Raw genomic sequence first — 20,000 nt, forward strand, 5'->3', positions numbered from 1 at the left:
TTCTGCGAGACTTTTGTATCGTCTGCGTAGCTTGCAAGAGTGGCTATCCGGGCACTTGAAGGCATATCTGAGAGAGCGACTATAAAAAGCAATGGTCCCAAGACAGTGCCCTGTGGAACACTGCTCATTATTTGTGTTCTCATAGAGGTGGCTCCATTAGCCACTACTGCCTGACTTCTATCTTTCAGAAAGTCATGTAACCACTCTCCAAGTTTTCCAGCTATGCCAAGATCACGCAATTTGTGGCATATCACACCATGATCCACTTTGTCAAAAGCTTTTGCAAAATCAAGGTATATTACGTCCACATTTGAGTTGTTGAGTAACTGCCTCAACACCCAGTCGTAATGTTGTAAGAGCTGGGTCAGGAAGCTCTTACCTGGTCGAAAGCCATGTTGGGTATCACTCAGCAATTTATTTTCTTCAAGGAATGCGATCAGTTTTCCTCTGATTATCCTTTCTATGACTTTGCTGATGTGTGAAGTCAGAGAGATAGGCCTGTAGTTTTTGGCATCTGCTCTGCTTCCCCCTTTATGGATTGGGCATATTATTCCCTCCTTCAGCTTGCTTGGCAGTCTTCCGTTTGCGAGAAAGCTCTGGAAGAGGATCTGGAGGGGTTTTGCCAGGGCATGCTTACACGATTTAAGGAGGATTGCTGGGAAACCATCAGGGCCAGCAGTTGAGTTTGTGTCCACTTCATGTATAGCTAGTAGTACATCTTCTTCGCTAATGTTGATGTATTCCATCGTAACTGCCTCCCTGGTTATAGGGGAGGTAGCAAAGAAGTCCACTGGTTTGTTCACTTGTCTGTGCTCCAATGGAGTGGTGAAGACACTTTTGAATTGCTCATTCAGTACCTCACTGATCCTAGTTGGACTGTCTGTGAGGGAGCCATCCTTTTCGAAGAGGGGTCCAATCTTGCAGCGTACTGAGGCTGTTTCTTTTGCGTAATGAAAGAAGGCCTTTGGGTTTGACTTAATGTTTTTTATAACCCAGGCTTCTTTGTCTGCTCTCTCCCTCACATAGGATTGTTGCAGCCTTTTTTCGATCTCCATCAGTGTCGTTTTTAGGTGGGACCTTTGGCCATTCTTGGGATGCTGGTTGAGTCGATTTGCAACTTTTGTCCGTCGTCTCATGAGGATCTTCCTCTCCCTTGGAATCTTGTTCCTATTTGTTTTGGCCTTGTGCTCTGGGACATATTTCTGGCTTATGGCTTGCACAATAGACATGAAACATTCTAGTTTCATGTCAATGTCTGGTGTGGAGAGACATTTTGGCCAATCCTCTCTGAGGATCTCTTTCTGAATCGATTTCCAGTCCGCTTTGTGGAAGTTCAGATTGGAGAGATTTTGGGTGCTTCCTTTAGGCTGTATGCCTCTGGTTTCTTTTGGCCCAAACATAGACAGCTCTATTATGTTGTGATCCGAAACTAATGTCGGCGTCACTTTCACATCATGAATGATGTCCGTATTGTTCGTGAAGCAGAGATCTAGAATGTTATTCGCTCTAGTTGGTCTGAGAACAGTTTGCTCCATATATTTAAATATATGTGTGTATATATATATATATATATATATATATATATATATATATATATATGTGTGTGTGTGTGTGTGTGTGTGTGTGTGTGTATATATATATATATATGTATATATATATAAATATATGTGTATATATGTATATATATATATATATATATATATATATATATATATATATATAAATATATGTATATATATATATATATATATATATATATATATATATAAATATATATATATATATATATATATATATATATATATATATATATATATAAATATATATATATATATATATACATATATATATATATATATATATATATATGTATATATATATATATATATATATATATATATATATATATATATATATATATATATATATATATATATATATATATATATATATATATATATAGATATGCAGGGCAGGGAATCGTCAATTAGTAATAAAATTTATAATTAACAATTTTGCCGGGTAGCTCAGTACGAAAAAACCTTTTCGGTAAAAATCATTTATAATCATAAATATATAGGGATTGACAGTAACCTGCTTCTCCAACATACTGAGAATTCAGAAATAGCAGTCAAAGAACTACTGATTTCAAAACTACAAATTATTACTCTAGATTGATAGCGATATTTTTGATACACACAGAACAAAAAACAGTAGAGAAGAGTAAACTAAAGGCAGGTGTTTTTTTTACTCTTCTCTACTGTTTTTTGTTCTGTGTGTATCAAAAATATCGCTATCAATCTAGAGTAATAATTTGTAGTTTTGAAATCAGTAGTTCTTTGAATTCTCAGTATATATTTATGATTATATATATATATATATATATAAATATATGTAAGTATATATATATATATATATATAGATCTGTGTGTGTGTGTATATGTGTGTGCATGCACACCCTCTTTCTTGTAAACTCTCTCTCTCTCTCTTTCTGGCTGGGTAGTCATGTATCTCCTCTACAGCAAGACATTTGTTCCTGTCTTTCTGTCACACTACTCATCAGACACAAGAACACCACTGCCAAAGTCCCCTCTCCTCTCAAAGACTCCTTGTCTTGTAAGATACTTGGTGATCCTGCCAGTGCAGGTGCCATGTAAAAAACATCCAGTTCACAATGTAAAGTGGTTGGCATTTGGAAAGGCACCCAGCTGTAAAACCATGCCAAAACTGACCTCACCTGTGCTAGTATCACATAAAAAGCACTCAGCTCACTCTGCGGGTTGATTGGTGCTAGGAAGGGCATCCAGCCATAAAAACCATGCCAAAACAGACACAGAAGTATGGTGCCTGGTCTTCTGCCTGGCCACCTCCTGTCAGACTGTCCAACTCAGGCCAGTATGGAAAGATGTGAGTATACATGCGTACATGCATACATATGTTTGTGTATGTGTGTGTGTGGGAGTGTGTGAGTGTATGCATGCATGTATGTATGTATGTATGTATGTATGTATGTATGTATTATTCCACCTAACAGACAGATTGCAAACACGAAGTTCCATGTAATAGACACAAATATTGACCTACATACACTCATATGTGTATTCAGACATTCAGGCATACTTGTATGCATTCTTTAATTCTTTTATTTTTTCAGTCATTTGACTGCAGCCATGCTGGAGCACCACCTTTAGTCGAACAAATCAACCCCAGGACTTATTCTTTGTGAGCCTAGTACTTACTCTATCAGTCTGTTTTGCCAAACCGCTAGGTTACTGGGACATAAACACACCAGCATCGGTCGTCAAACGATGGTAGGGGGAAATATGGAACATTTCATGAATTTACATGTCATCCTTGCACAGGGGCCATGCTAATCTTCTCTGTATCATTCCCATTTTAGTATATGTACTGCTGAATTCTTACATACATTGATGCTTACATAAGCACACATACATACACAAACACATACATATATACACGTATACACAGAAATGTGCTTATGCACACACACCCTAGGCTTATTTATAGAATTATTAATTTACCGATACTGTTTTTATACATAGGGTAAATGTGGTTTCTCTGTTGTAGTTTAATTGATTAAGATTAAATGAATGTGGTGATATCAAAGGTATGTTTGTTCCCAAACAACACTTATTTTAGTGCTGTTGACACTGTCAGATTGAATGGTACTGCCCAGGCGTTGAAACCATAATGAGATCCTTGGGGTGGCTGATGATGGAGGTATGTTGGATTGTAGGTATGGCTGTAATTTTATGTGCAGGATAGTTTTATAAGACATCCATTTGATACATATATATATATATATATATATATATATATATATATATATATATATATATATCCATGCACATATGTGTATGTATATAAACATATATATCATCATCATCATCATCATCATGTAAAGTCCATTGTCCATGTTGGCATAGGCTGGATGGTTTGACAAGGGCTGGTAAGCTGAGGGGCTGAACCGTACTCCAGTCTGATTTGGCATGGTTTCTATGTGGATGCTCTTCTTAATGACAACCATTCCAAGAGTGTAATGTGTGCTTTTATATGCCATTGGCATGGGTGCCAGTTGCATGACACCATATATATACTCACCTCACACATATACATCCATACATCCATGCATGCATATGTGTGTGTGTGTGTGTGTGTGTGTGTGTGTGTGTGTGTGTGTGTGTATAACGTCTTCTCCTTCACTGGACACGAAACTCAGCTTGCAAAGACTAATTGGGGCAAGCGAAAGTGAAATCGGGATGGCACCTGTGCCCAGCGTCACCTTTCTGGCACTTGTGCCCATGACATGTGTAAGGATTTTCGACCGAGATCATTGCCAGTGCCGCTGGACTGGCTCTTGTGCGGGTGGCACATAAAACACACCATTTTGAGTGTGGCCGTTGCCAGTACCGCCTGACTGGCCTTCGTGCCGGTAGCACGTAAAAACACCTACTACACTCTCAGAGTGGTTGGCGTTAGGAAGGGCATCCAGCTGTAGAAACTCTGCCAAATCAGATTGGAGCCTGGTGTAGTCATCTGGTTTCACCAGTCCTCAGTCAAATCGTCCAACCCATGCTAGCATGGAAAGCGGATGTTAAACGATGATGATGATGATGATGTATGTATGTATGTATGTATGTATAGATAGATAGATAGATATATAGATATAGATATAGATATACATACACACACATACATAAAAATTACATATATGCATACATACACTCTTACATACATCTGTAGTTTCGCACACGCATACATACACACTTACATACATTTGTAGTTTCGCACATGCATACATACACAAATATGTACATGCAAAGAGATAGATAGTCAATAAGATAACAGATCAAATTGAGTGAGGGGGAAGGGAGGGAGAGAGGGAGAACACACAAGAGAGAAGGAAGAAAGAATGATCAAAAGACAGATCAGAAGACAAAAGGTAAATGTGGTTTCTCTGTTGTAGTTTAATTGATTAAGATTAAATGAATGTGGTCATATCAAAGGTATGTTTGTTCCCAAACAACACTTATTTTAGTGCTGTTGACACTGTCAGATTGAATGGTACTGCCCAGGCGTTGAAACCATAATGAGATCCTTGGGGTGGCTGATGATGGAGGTATGTTGGATTGTAGGTATGGCTGTAATTTTATGTGCAGGATAGTTTTATAAGACATCCATTTGATACATATATATATATATATATATATATAAAGAAGAATAGAACTGAATTTTGTGTTATATTGATAGACTGAAGATGTAAGGAGACAGGAGAGAAAGGGGTAGTTGTATTACTCAACTGCAAATAAAGAAGCATTATAATAGTTTCCTATTTAGCTTTGGCTGTTTTTCCTTCAGTTTTATTCATCAGTTATATGGGGAGATTATCTTGATATAGTACAAGGAAGTGGGTGTTGAAAAGTTCCTGGCTTTAAGGGTATCATGAAAGGCCTGGTTGGAGGCCCAACTTTCCAAGTTCTTTTACAGGGCTTAGAAAAATTGAAGGACCACTGCAATAAGTGTGTAAATCTGAGAGGGAAATATGTTGAATTAAATCATAATTAACTGATCCTCCTGTATTTTTTTTTACCCACAGACAGGAACTTTTCAGCACCCCCTCATATGTCGGTATGGTTGGTTGAGTTTATCAGATGGTGGACAACTGACAGAGCAGTTCATATTTTGTTACTGGCATTGGAGTGACTCCCTGTTGGAGACACTTAATTTTCAACGTCAATGTTGTTCAACCAAAGTATCTTTAATTGTAGTTTGATGTGTCACAATGGCCCAGTGGTTAGGGCAGCGGACTAGCGGTCATAGGATCGTGGTTTCGATTCCCAGACCGGGCATTGTGAGTGTTTATTGAGCGAAAACACCTAAAGCTCCACGAGGCAGGGGATGGTGGCGAACCCTGCTGTACTCTTTCACCACAACTTTCTCTCACTCTTATTTCCTCTTTCTGTTGTGCCTGTAATTCAAAGGGCCAGCCTTGTCACACTGTGTCACACTGAATATCTCCGAGAACTATATTAAGGGTACACGTGTCTGTGGAGTGCTCAGCCACTTCCACGTTAATTTCATGAGCAGGCTGTTCCATTGATCGGATCAACTGGAACCCTTGACATCGTAAGCGACGGAGTGCCAACAACGATGTATCACAAGTTTGAAATTTAAACATTACAATTGACTAAAATATATCAAATCTGTATTCCAAAAATGGAACAGTGCAGAGTGAATGAGATGCTGCAATTAAGCCTAAAAGATTTTCCAATGAATTTGTAGTAAACCTAGTGTTTTGCATCCCTTACAGATAGGGAAAAAGTGTAATGAAGTCACAGAAACATTGGAAACCACTGCTTTATGAGTTCACTCAACCTGCTAGAAGTAATAATAGTAAGTCTCCCTCAAATCACAGCCAACCATCTTAAAAAAAAATAAAAGGATACACTGAATAATGTAATCCTTGATACACAATGCCTACAAAAATGGGCTGGTCATGACTGGAAGGCCTTTGGTCATAGATCTGCTTGATCACGGTTGATCTGGAGTTTAACCTCACTTGGCATACGTAGTGAAGATTAGCACCATTGTCTACTCTAAGCAGTAACCATTGTGTGAGACCTACAAACCACTCAATAGCTTGCAAGACTAAATGTCAAACTTTTGAGGTAAGGATTTAATTGCAAATTGATAACTTATTCAGTGAGAGGTTTGTTTCTTATTTGCTTAAAGCCCTTGACACTACTAAAGACTAGAGATAATGACATTTACTTTGCCCTTTCCTAGTTAGAATTATATGGGTGACTTACTGTTGTTACCTAGGTAGCAGTTGTGAAACTACCACCATCATCACCACCACTGGTGGTGATGACAGTATACACCTATATACGCATATACATATATTCTGTAATATGTATTTACAGGTCCTTAATCTGTGTGATTGCTATCTCAGGTTACAAGATTTCACACTAACAAAACTGTAAAGTATGACTACAAATGTTGGGATATAGCCTGCAATTTCAGCCTTATGGAAACTCAAATAAATTTGAACAATTTGAAAAACCTATAATCACTACTTATATTTTTATCTATCCATCTGCGTGTGTGTGTGTGTGTGTATGTATGTATGTATAAATTAATTTTCATCACCACTACTATCATCAACACCAAAACCCTTACAACAACAGCCATTGCCAATGCACTAACTTTTGAAGGACCTATACCAACTAAATACCTCGATAATTGTAACAATATGATCACAAAGTCCATAGTAATATAAGTTGTAGATCAACACAACAGAATGTGCATGTGTATGTGCATGTACATGCATATGTGTGTGCATGCATGTGTGGGTATTTTATGGTTCAAGTTTGGGATGCAAGAGGCAAAATGCCTATGAACCTAGCAACCTTTCAACTAAAAATATTCATTCAGTTTCCTTCCTCACTTCTTCACCTTTTCATTTCATTTCCATATTTACATCCACTGCAGTAAAACAACAATGTTTTTTATCTTACAAAATGGTTCTTTCCAGATGTTGTTTTTTAAATATATATTTGTTGATTGCCACTGCTATTGAATTTACTTAGAATTCATGATGCATAGAAAGAAGCCAAATGGAACTGAAAGTAGTATTGGGGAAAGGAACCTTAAGGAGGTTACACTAGATACCAAAATTGATGTTTAACAAAGGTTTCATATGAGAGAAAAATTCAACATTGCCAAAACAATAAAGTTTGCAATGTCTCCAATGAGAACAATATCTGATACTAGAAAGAAAATTAAGTCAAGAAAATGATTACTGAAGTACAAGCACAGACTTTCATGGGTCCATCCAAGATTACATCAGTGACACAAAATGGATTTGTTTTTGCCAAACTTTGCCCAAATTTTATAACACATGAAGCTACCACAGGGCTAACTGTAACACTGAATGCTCTCTCATTATCATCAAATTATAAGATAACCAAGTAAAATGCTTCATTGAGTAAGTCAGTGGATCCATACAGTTTGTTAAAATGACACAGATAGAAACAAGTTCATTTCTCTCATCAATGATATTTCCCCAATGGACACTGATATATCTGCAGAAGTTAGATACTGCCATCTTAGTTCCATCATTTACAAGTCTAGTATTACAGCATTTAATAATAAAGGTATGAAGCCAATTTCCAAAGCACATACATACTAAAAGACAAGCTCTCAGAAAATGAAAGGAAGACATAACCCCGCAAAACTTAAAGATATCTAGGAGTTATTCTCAAACGAGAGACAAAAGGTGTGTTAACAAATATTGATTACAGTTAAGCTCTTCTCTGAATATATCTCTTCCAGTAGCAATATTAGGGCATGAAGTCATCAGATAAACCATTAAGCAAACCATGTAAGAAACAGCTCCCTTAAAATCAAAATCTAGAGAAGTCATTACTAACTACATTAAACTTATAAAAATGTAGATGGAGTGGAGCATCACTCGTAACTGCTCTCTACAGAGAATTCAGTCTGTTGAAGCCCTCATCGGCATCTCAATATTACCAGTAATTGAGAAGCTTAACATTGAACCAGCCATGGAATATTTAGTAAAGCCATCAATGATCTCAACAATAGTAAAGCACCAGGAAATTATGCTATCTTACCTGAGGTCATTAAACAATAAAGATCAGTACTTGTGTCACATCTGCACAAGGTATCACACAAATGGAAGATCTCCGAGATTGAATGTGAGTCGTGCTGAACAGGTCACCCTTACTTGAAACAGACACCTGTTTTGTATGGATTGAAATAGAGTTATGGGAGGATAAGGGCATAGAATCAAGCAGTGTTACCTGGAGACATGCAATGACAGGTAGGATGGAAAAAGTAGAAGATGGTGAGGGTTAGGCATTGGATACTAAAAATGCAAAAAGAAGAAAGCATCAACTCCACATGACAACAGTCTTCATTTGTGATGACTACAATATAGTCAGCATAGGCATACACTTAATGTTTTTTGATGTGCCAGCATAATGAGGGCATAGAAAGTGAGGAGCTCAAGAAAGAGATGGAAGTAGAAAGTTAAGAAATGTCCATTGTCTCTTTTGTAAACAGAATGCCCTGTACAGGAATAAAAACCTGATGCTTGCCTAGATGTATACGAAACAGCAGAAGCAATAATATTCATCATTCAGGTGCAAGCCATCACTGGAAGACATGTCAAAAGCATTATCTAGAATTCCTACATGGTGTGTTTTCTGAAAGAATATATCACATTGCCTCAGGGTTTCCAACATTAGCTCTCAAGAAATGTACTTGAAAACAATAACATAGTGAAGATGCACTATATGAACCTGACAACTTAGTTTCACCTATTCAGAGAAAAGGTTTTGTTATTCATGTGAATCTCCAACTGTCTTAGAAAATGACAATGAAGAGATACTATAGAACTTTAGTAGAGAAAGACCAACATATAACAGCCTGACATTGTTTTCCATGACAGAAATGACAATAGTGTATTAATAATCAACACAGTAATACCAAATAATAATAGAGCTGTGTGGAAGTGCACTGAAAAGCTAACAAATAACAATGACTTTGATGTTGAATTAGGAACATTAAAGCAGTTAAAGAATGTGTCCATTATCTCATTTGTAAGTGGCATAATTGGAGTGATGCACAACCACTTATGTAATGACTTGGACAGATTATCTATTAAGATAGACATAGAAACATACAAGAAAGTAACAACATTAAGATCAGCAAACATAGTCGCATAGAATTTATTAAACTGGAGCATTATTATACATATTTTCAAAGATATACCTAATTCTTTTTGAAAAAAAAGAAGAAAGCAAATACTTGATGTGTCTCTCAAAACAATACTAATGAACAGTTATGAAGGTACATAGCTTACTATTGCAGTACAGTGTGTCCTTGAGCAAGGCACTTCATGTCAGGTGCTTCACTCCAGTCTGGTGAGCATCAGCTTAGAGTTGTGCAGCCAACCCTTTCTCCTTTCTGCTCTCACATTTTAGGTGGTCAGTAAGGTCAAGAGAAGGAGGGTTGAGTAAAGTGTCCACACAACTACTTAGGTACATGAAAATGTTAGCAAAACATAGTACATGCTGCTAAGTAATATTCGCTTTTGAGTGATGGCTGTGATTTTCTTATTTTGTTATTAATTTTTTATTTCATTTTTATAAATAAATATACACGATTACTGAAATATGTATTGTATGGAGATAAACTGCTATATATAAATATACTTATAAGAAGTACAAAAATTTTGTGGACTGAACAAACTTTGTAGTTCAGATATTAAACTAGATAAACAAAGTTATTTAAATAAACTATAGTTTTGTGCTTTTCTGGCATTTTACTTATCTTGAAGTTTTTTTTTGTTTTTTTTTTTAAATAAATCCTCTGCTCTGATTGTCTTTAGGTACCATTACTTACAAATATTTGTTAGAAATAAAATTTGATTTGTGAAACTCCCTTGCAATTCACCAGGTTTTAAGATTATTTTGTTGCTACTGTTGTTTAACACCAGGCCAGCCTTAAAAGCAAACCAATGATCAAAAGAGTTTCACCTGTGATTGATTCTGTCTTTTATTTTCCTCATTTATTTCCCAGACATAGTGTATCTAGACTATAACTTCTTCTTTGTTTAACGTCCGCTTTCCATGCTAGCATGGGTTGGACGATTTGACTGAAGACTGGCGAACCAGATGGCTACACCAGGCTCCAATCTGATTTAGCAGAGTTTCTACAGCTGGATGCCCTTCTTAACACCAACCACTCTGAGAGTGTAGTGGGTGCTTTTATGTGCCACCGGCACGAAGGCCAGTCAGGAGGTACTGGCAACGGCCACGCTCAAAATGGTGTATTTTACGTGCCACCTGCTCAAATGTCTTTACATGTGCCACCAGCACAAGTGCCAGAAAGGCGACGCTGGGCACAGGTGCCATCATGATTTCGCTTCGCTTACCCCAACAGGTCTTCGCAAGCCGAGTTTCGTGTCCAATGAAGGAGACAACGTTGGCATGGGTGCCAGTCGTCGAATTTAGTTCGATTTCGATTACACTTGCCTCAACAGGTCTTCGCTAGCAGAGTTATTTTACAATATTTCCTTCATTTATACAAAAAAATAAAAGCAAGAAGTGATTTCAGGGAGTTTGGTAACTATTTCTTGCAGTTTGGAGACCATGTAGTAGCTCCCTTGGTGATTCAATTCAAGACTACTTTGATGTGTTCGGTACAATGAGAGTGACGAATACAAAAAGATGAAAAGGGAAATGGAAGTTGAAAGCTTATTAAACAATATTCTTTTATTCTTTTATTTGATTCAGTCATTTGAGTGTGACCATGCTCGAGCACTGCCTTTAGTCAAACAAATCAACCCCAGGACTTATTCTTTGTAAGCCTAGTACTTATTCTTCTATCAGTCTCTTTTGCCAAACTGCTAAGTTATGGGGGCATAAACACACCAACATTGGTTGTCAAGCGATGATGGGGCGACAAACAGACACACAAACACACACACATATATATACGTGCGACAGGCTTCTTTCTGTTTCCATCTACCAAATCCACTTACAAGGCTTCGGTTGGCTTGAGGCTATAGTAGAAGACACTTCCCCAAGGTGCCACACAGTGGGACTGAACCCAGAACCATGTGGTTGGTAAGCAAGCTACTTACCACACAACCACCTCAATTTACTATGTTTGTGTATTCTATTGTGTGCCTCCCTGTTTCAGAATAGTTAAACTATACCTCTGTATATTGTAAGAAGTGATGAAAAATGATTGGCAGAAAGAAGAACACTGAGCCATGAAATAATGCCTCAGAAAATCCATCCAACCCATGTCAACATGGAAAAGCAGACATAAAATGATGATAACAATGATGTGTAACTACACTGAATACACTAATCTTGATATTAGTTTTATGTTCCAGGTACAGATGTTCTACAACAGAATGCTCTTCCTCTCATGAAATACTTTTCTCTTGGAGTGGAATCCACACACATTCTTGAGTTGGATAACTTTAGGTAAGTAGCATCTACATATGTGTACCATTATTATCACTTGTGGCAATAGCAATGATTTACTGTCTACTTTACAAATGGGTTGGACAGGTCAGCTGCACATCACATTAGAAATTACAACAAAGCCAACCAAAAGCATTTCAGGCAATATTAGTTGAATATATCTTCTGTCATAATTAGCCTGTATGTGAAAAATAAAGAAATCTTTAATATTATCATTAAATACAAGACCATTGTTACTATCATTATTTTAATTTTTTCTATGATTGTTGTTCATATATAATAAAAATGCCTTGTGGTAATAATACATAATATACATAATCTATACTATATATAAAACAGAGATGTGTGTGTAATCGCTTTTCACGTGAAATCGACTTCACCAAATGCTTCCATACTTGTAATGCATGAATAATTTGACCTCGGATAAATCTTAGGCTCTTCATTTGATTTTTTTAATTAAAACTAAATAATATTGCTTTATATTTAAGATTAACTTCTTTAAAAGGGTTCCTCAATGTCAACTTCCGGTATTGACGTAACAACGGCAAAAAGCTTCACTCTCTATTTTGTGTGTGAGTGTGTGTGTTCGTGTGTATGAGAGAGAGAGAGAGAGTAAATACTACATACACACCGCTCTCTCACTCTGTCTCACACACATACACACGCACACACACACACCTTGACTCACTCACACTCTGTCTCTTACAAACACACACATACATAAATGTATACAAACATATTTACAGACACACGTGTGTATGCGCGCGCGTGCGTGTTTGTAAGAGACAGAGTGTGAGTGAGTCAAGGGTTGCGTTGTCATATGCATACACCCAAAGATGTATGTATATTTATGTATGTACGTATACATGACAACAAACCTCTCTCTCTCACTCACACTCTGTCTCTTACAAACACACACATATATAAATGTATATAAACATATTTACAAAGACACACGTTAAATGCGCGCGCGCGCGTGGGGTTCCACAATCACCATTTATTTCAATTACTCTTGTGAGGATATTCACGTAAATCATTTTTTTCATTTAATCCCCATTTTAATTTTCGTAAAAGTTTCCAAGTACCAATGAGACTTTTTGGCACATCTTCAATTTTCCCCATTCATGAGAGGCACCCAGCCATCATTCATCTGAGAGTCCATCTACAGAATGTCCTCTCAAATTTCTATACAGCATATTTTGCCTTTTTTTCTTCAAGTATATAAGCAACAATTTCATTCCCAAGCAACGCCGGGTGCCTCTGCTAGTATATAATAAAAATGCCTTGTGGTAATAATAATAATAATGTGCTTATGTAGTTTTAAAGGAAAGTGTTTATCTAAAACAAAGCCATTGATGCAAGAGATCTTTTACTTCTAGGAAGCCTTCTTCAGATGAATAAACAAACTTTTTTCATTGAATGGGTAACCATGTTTAATGGTTCTGATCCCCTGACTATCAAGTTGTGTCACATGACATCTCAAACAATTTGTGTGAAGCATGCAGTGCTACCACATTATTAATGGTTTAAATGGTTCAAATGACACACACATATCAAACAATTTCTAATTTCCAACTGTATAATTCTGCTGAAGTTGGGCCACCATACTTTACTTCTCAGTTGTTGCTTTTTTTTTTTTTTCTCCAATTCAAAATGATACTCATGTTGTTAATGCAAAAGTAATGAAGATTTGATCTCCTCATAGAACAATACCTTATTCCTCTATAAGCTCTTGTTCTATAAGCAGATAAATTCAAACAGCTGAAATTTTTCATTTATCATTTTGAAATACTTCTGTAGATGAGTTTTCCTTTGAATGTTTTAACAAATTAGATAAGGTCATGGCTTTAGGAAAAGCATTTGCAATTACAAAATTTACATATCATTCACAACAGTCATCCTCATCAACATACTCTATTGTTGGTATTGGCTGATGTAACAATGCCGCTGACGCTCTTTATGGACTGCAGTTTGTAATTGTAGGACATCAATCTAAGTCACCAGTGAAATATTCTTGGCAAACACTCCATTTATGCACTAAATAATATTTATAGCAATTGAGGCTCACTAAAGATGTTTGTCAATTGCCTACTGTATAGATATGTGTGGAAATTTTTACTTGCCCACATCACAGTTGGACAAAAGTTGTTAAAAGTGTTTTGTATGCAAAGGAAATTATATGACATTTGTCTTGGGAATCATGTTGTACTGGTACAGTGCAAAATCCAACAGGACTGGTGTCAGCATCAATGGAAGCATTTTGTTTGGTATTAAAGTATGATAATGTTATATATGACGTTTTGCACAATCTTAATTCCAGAAATATTTTCTCTTGTTCAACAGCTCTCTGAAGTCCCTTCTCTGCCCCCTGTCTTTCTCTCTCTCTTTGTCTCTCTCTCTCTCTCTCCATCTTTCCAGTTTCTATTTCCATAGTATAATTTGTCTTAATAGTTACATGTTACCTGATGCAACCAAGAAAACATTTCTTAATTCAATTGGGGTTCTCATTATTTACATTATTTACATTTGACGGATATTTGTCCTCATCTTGTTTGTTGTTAACACAACGTTTCGGCTGATATACCCTCCAGCCTTCGACAGGTGTCTTGGGGAAATTTCGAACCTGGGTTCTCATTCCTAACGATGTTACTATTATTTTATTATTATTATTACTATTATTAATCAGGTCGCTGCCGTGAATCGAACTCGGAACCTTGGGGTTAGTAGCCTGGGCTCTTAACCACTACGCCATTAATAATAATAATAAAATAATAGTAACATCGTTAGGAATGAGAACCCAGGTTCGAAATTTCCCCAAGACACCTGACAAAGGCTGGAGGGTATATCAGCCGAAACGTTGTGTTAACAACAAACAAGATGAGGACAAATATCCGTCAAATGTAAATAATGTAAATAATGTTAATAATTCCTCATCTCTTAAATATAAAACTGAATTGGGGTTCTGTTCTGGGACATTTAAATATTATTCCCTGACAGTTTAAATCTCTCATTCAAAACAATGAAGCCAAAATATCTTAATGTAGAAAACACACTTCTTGTAATTTAATGTCAGGCTATTTACACAATATCATTAAACATTGATTTAGTGTCATATTTTTTTTTAAATCTGCTAGAATCTCATCTGCAATATTACTTATATTAAGTTCAGAATTGAAAAGACTGCTAATGACTTTTTGAAAAACTTCAAATGCTGTGGAAATTCCAAGAACCAAACATTTATGCTGATACAGCCCACTGGAAGAAGCAAATCTTGTTATATGACATGACTAAAGCTCTAATTCTACCTTATAACAGCTCTTATTAATATCCAGTTTTGAAAAGAAGCATGATTGATAAAAATTTTCCAGTACCTTATCATATCATGAGTAGGTATTAGATATCTCCTTTGGATAGTTGTAACTACTCTGCATAGTTCCACAAACAAACATATGTAGCCATCTTATTTTTTTTTTGTTTTATTTTTTTTTTTTTGTATTACAATCAACAGCAAGAACCATGTTTTAGAGCCTTTACCATTCGATCTCTACTCGTTTCTTTACTTGAAAAGATATTTTTCTCAAAGGTTGTATTATAGGTTTTATATTATATCTGATTAATTATTTTAACATAAAGTCTTTTAAATTAACACTGCCTTCAGCAAATTATTTAGTAATTAAAATGAATCACTCGTTGTTGTTGTTGTTGTTGTTAGATTATTTATAGAGCTTACTTTAAGTCAAAGGATGAAGCTGTCTCACATCCCAATAAACAATTACCAGTCATAGATATGGTAACAAATATTCTATAAAGGTAGAGAATTGAGTCAATTTCAAGTGCAGCCTGAATGACCCCCAAGTAAAGCTAGAAAAGCAGTTGAGCCTATGGTAAATATTTTCATTTTGCATGATTGAATAATTGTTTCAGGATTTAATTAAACTTGATTTTATTAAATGCAGCTTTATCAATTAAATTACATGTTGCTCTAGAATCGATAGTGAATGATGTGACTAATCTATGACTTTTATTTGTTGATGTTTTAGTTGATAATCACCCTTGGTCTAAAATATAAATTCATTATTATTGACTGACAGTGTTTATCCATGTAACTTAATGTAATTGCTCTTCATGTTTTAGTGTAAGCAGAAGTGATAAAGTATTACTGAAGTTGTGAAAAAAAAAAGCAGTTTCTTTGATTTGCATATATTTGCAAAAAGGCTGACATCTTCCATGAGAAGCAGATTTTCCTCTTCACCAGATATATTGAATCAGAAAAGATATGAAATATGAAACAACACACATAGAAGATCTATTTCTTTCTATAATCATTAGTTTATGATTGCCTGATATATTTGATATAATCAATATGTTCTTCATTATAGGTGATAGATAGACTTTCTTCTGTGCATTTTGGTTGCTGCTGGGTTACCTGCACGAATGCTATCAACTTCTTAGGTATAATGCTGGGTGACTACAACAGTTTTATTTTCACAGAGTGATTTATCTTCTTAATGAAATTATCTACTATTGCAGTATCATTATCACACTTATCAAAATCACGTTCTTGCATTTGTTTTCAGCTAAGGAATTCACAAAACAAAGACTCTTTATCTAAGGCTGAAATAAACCAGACCATGCAGCTATCAGAAGTCAAAATTTTTTGTGGGCTAAAATATAATGTTAGTTAAGTCTTTTTGTGCTCAAAAAATTATTTTGTTGTCATTAAGTGTATAATAAATTTCACAAAGGTCTTCCCCTCCAATACATATCAAAATTACTGCCTTTTTCAGCTGTAAGCTGTTGTAGCCATCTTAAAATACATTTCTAGTGTCCTCATCATCATTTTACATCCATATTTTATCGACGGAATGAGTTGGATGGGTCATCACAACCTAAGTCAGTTCTTATTTGAAGTTGATACCATTATAATTAGGTTTAAGACCACATCTCATTTGCATGTTTCTTTTTGGCATGTTTCTACATCTGGATACCCTCCTAATGTCTACCACATTACAGAGTGCACTGGTAGCATTTTATGATGACCTCATCACTAGAAAGGTTGACATGTCCACAGCAAGGCTAAGAGAATCTTTTCGATCTTATGTTGTTTCTGTTCTTTTACCAAACATTTTAAACAGTTACTAGGTGAATTTTATTGCAGCATCAGAACAACTGAAGTTACTTTGTCCATGTAAGGCTAAACAGTGATCACTATTCATTACTATTCATTCAAGGCAATGTGACTGAGAGAAGAAGAGAAGAGAGAGAGATGACAAAATGAGAACCAGAGTGAGAGAATGAAAGAAGAGAAAATATATAGGGAAACAGGTGACAGGGGCAAAAGAATAATAGGTGGGAAAATAATGGGGAAAAAGCAGTAATGACAGCTATATGTCATTTACCAGTAAGGTGGTTGAAAAGAAGAAGAGCATGAGCCATGTGATGAAGGATGAGAGAAAGACTGGCATACAGAATGATGAAAGAGAAACGAGGGTGATGTATGTCAATAATGAGTGACAGGCACCAGCGAGAGTAATGTGAGGGAAAGTGTGACTGATGGCAATAAAGATGGGTGATGGTAGGGATTTGGTTGGCTCAGGGCTATAGTAAACATTTGCTTCATGTGCCAGAACGTGGGACCAAATCAAAGCCATGTTGATACAAAGTGAACTTCATAACCCATATATCCATGTCTATATGTGTATGTGTGTGTGTGTGTGTGTGTGTATATGTATGTATGTGTATGCATATATATATATATATATATATATATATATATATATATATAGTGAGGATGCACAGCCTAGTGGTTAGGGTGTTGCATTCACGATCACGAGATCGTAGTTTCAATTCCTAGAATGGATGGTGCTTTGTGTTCTTGAGCAAAACACTTCATCACATGTTGCTCTGCCATCACGTCAACAACTGACATGTGGCACAACATGCACCTGTTCAGGCAACATTGATTTGATGGAAGGAGTGAGCTAATGTACCACACATACATTTGATCACTATAAACAAATCATTTGTGCAAGTCGTTTGGCAAAAGCTAAACACTTATACACCGTCTTTAATAGGAGAGTCCATCATACATATATATAACTTCAGCAAATGCACAACACAATTGCTATTTATCATCTAAACATTTCTTTCATTATATCTAGTGGAGATAGGGTGTTCCTTCATGGTGAATATTGTTCCTTTTGCTATCTCATTCAATCTGGATCTTTTCTTCCAAGTCAAGTTTTATATTCAGTCCACAAAGTTATTAGCAAAGTAAAAGCACACTTTCATGATTGTTCACCAAGTCATTTTGTATGCCAACAGTATATCAGCTTTTACTGCTAATAATCAATTTAGAAATTAATAGTTTGAAACCTAATCCAATTTCTTAGAAGAATTTTCTTGCTCTGTAGATAATAAATCCACTACGTGCTGTATGGTCATAGTCAACAAGGCTTTGTAGCAGGATTTCACATTTATCAGAAAGGTAGGAAGCAACATTAATAACTATCTTCTGAAACTATTTCTTGAAACTCAATAGACTCCTACCACCTCTTTTGAAGGATGTATAGTCACTGGATGTCAGGATTACTATGTGGTATATGATATTTTATTTAAATAGATTTTTAATATTACAGTCTATAGAATCTAGATGTGTTCCAACCCAACATTACAGAACCATCTGTTTTGGCTGACACTGCAAATGTCTTCATGGTACATATGGTTGCCTTGCTACTGAAATGGATCTTTGAAAATATTTTGACACTCAAATATTCATTTCTCATTGCTTTGGCAAAGCTTTCAAACAACACACTTATACTAATCATCCATGCCTAGGAATTTATAGAAATCATCATCACCATCATCATCATCAGCAGCAGCAGTAGTAGTAGTAGTAGTAGTAGTAGTAGTAGTAGTAGCAGCAGCAGCAGCAACAGCAGCAGCAGTAGTAGTAGCAGCGGCGGCGGTGGTGGTGGTGGTAGTAGTAGTTGCAGTAGTAGTAGTAGTAGTAGTAGTAGTAATAGTAGTAGTGAGGGCGGCAGCAGCAGTGGTGGTTGTGATAGTGGTGGCAGCAGTAGCAGCAGCAGGAGTGTAGTAGTATTTGAGGGTGTTGGATTGGCAGAATCATAAGCAAGTTAGAAAAAAATGCCTTGTGATATTTGTTTCTGCGTTTTACATTCTGTGCCTAAATTAGAAATTATCATTCTTCTTCTTCTTCTTCTTCTTAAGGCAGTGAGCAAGCAGAGTAAGGTGACAAGCTGGCAGAGAGAAGGCGGTGAGCAGGCAGAGTCGTTAGCACCTGGACAAAAGGCTTAGTGGTATTTCGCCCGTCACTACATTCTGAGTTCAAATTCTACCGAGGTTGGCTTTGCCTTTCATCCTTTTGGGGTCGATAAATTAAGTACCAATGAAACACTGGGGTTGATGTAATCAACTAGTACCCTCCTCCTAATTTTTAGGTCTTGTGCCTTTACTAGAAAGGATTATCATTATTACTATTATTATTTATTTGACTCAGGTTCATTCTTAATCCTCGTAAAATTTATGTGGGTAGCAGGTTACAACCTGTAACCATAGGTATCCACAAGCTTTCAATAGTTTTTCAAGTGCTTAAGATCCTCCTGATAATCTTCCCTGTCCCTAAGAGACAAACTTTCAGCACAAGCTCTCTACAGGACATTCGATTCCAATCTCCTTCAACCCTTTGTCTATCTTTACAGTTCCCAATGCACCAATTATTATTAGACACAACCTTTACAGTTTTCAGACTAAATTCTTGCTGGCAGAAGCATTAGCATACTGTGCAAAATGCTTAGAGGCATTTTGTCCATCTGTACTTTCTGAGTTCAAATCCCACCGAGGTTAACTTTACTATTCATTCTTTTGGAGTAGATGAAATAAGTACCAGTTGAGCACTGAAGTTGATGTAATTGACTTAACCCCGCCCTCAAA

General features: G+C 36.2%; 1 protein-coding gene and 1 non-coding gene across 9 annotated transcripts in view; both read right to left on the reverse strand.

Moving 5' to 3' along the window:
• The window catches only part of LOC106883361 (regulator of G protein signaling 7), a 325,930-nt gene that overhangs the window by 263,173 nt on the left and 42,757 nt on the right, over window positions 1-20,000 (reverse strand). The window lies entirely within an intron of this gene.
• On the reverse strand, window positions 3,318-3,423 carry LOC128247451 (U6 spliceosomal RNA). Its single transcript, XR_008263832.2, has one exon. It is a non-coding gene; the product is annotated as a U6 spliceosomal RNA (small nuclear RNA).

This window comes from Octopus bimaculoides, chromosome 3, assembly GCF_046866305.1.
Source record: "Octopus bimaculoides isolate indiv1 chromosome 3, ASM4686630v1, whole genome shotgun sequence".
Classification (NCBI taxonomy): Eukaryota; Metazoa; Mollusca; class Cephalopoda; order Octopoda; family Octopodidae; genus Octopus; species Octopus bimaculoides.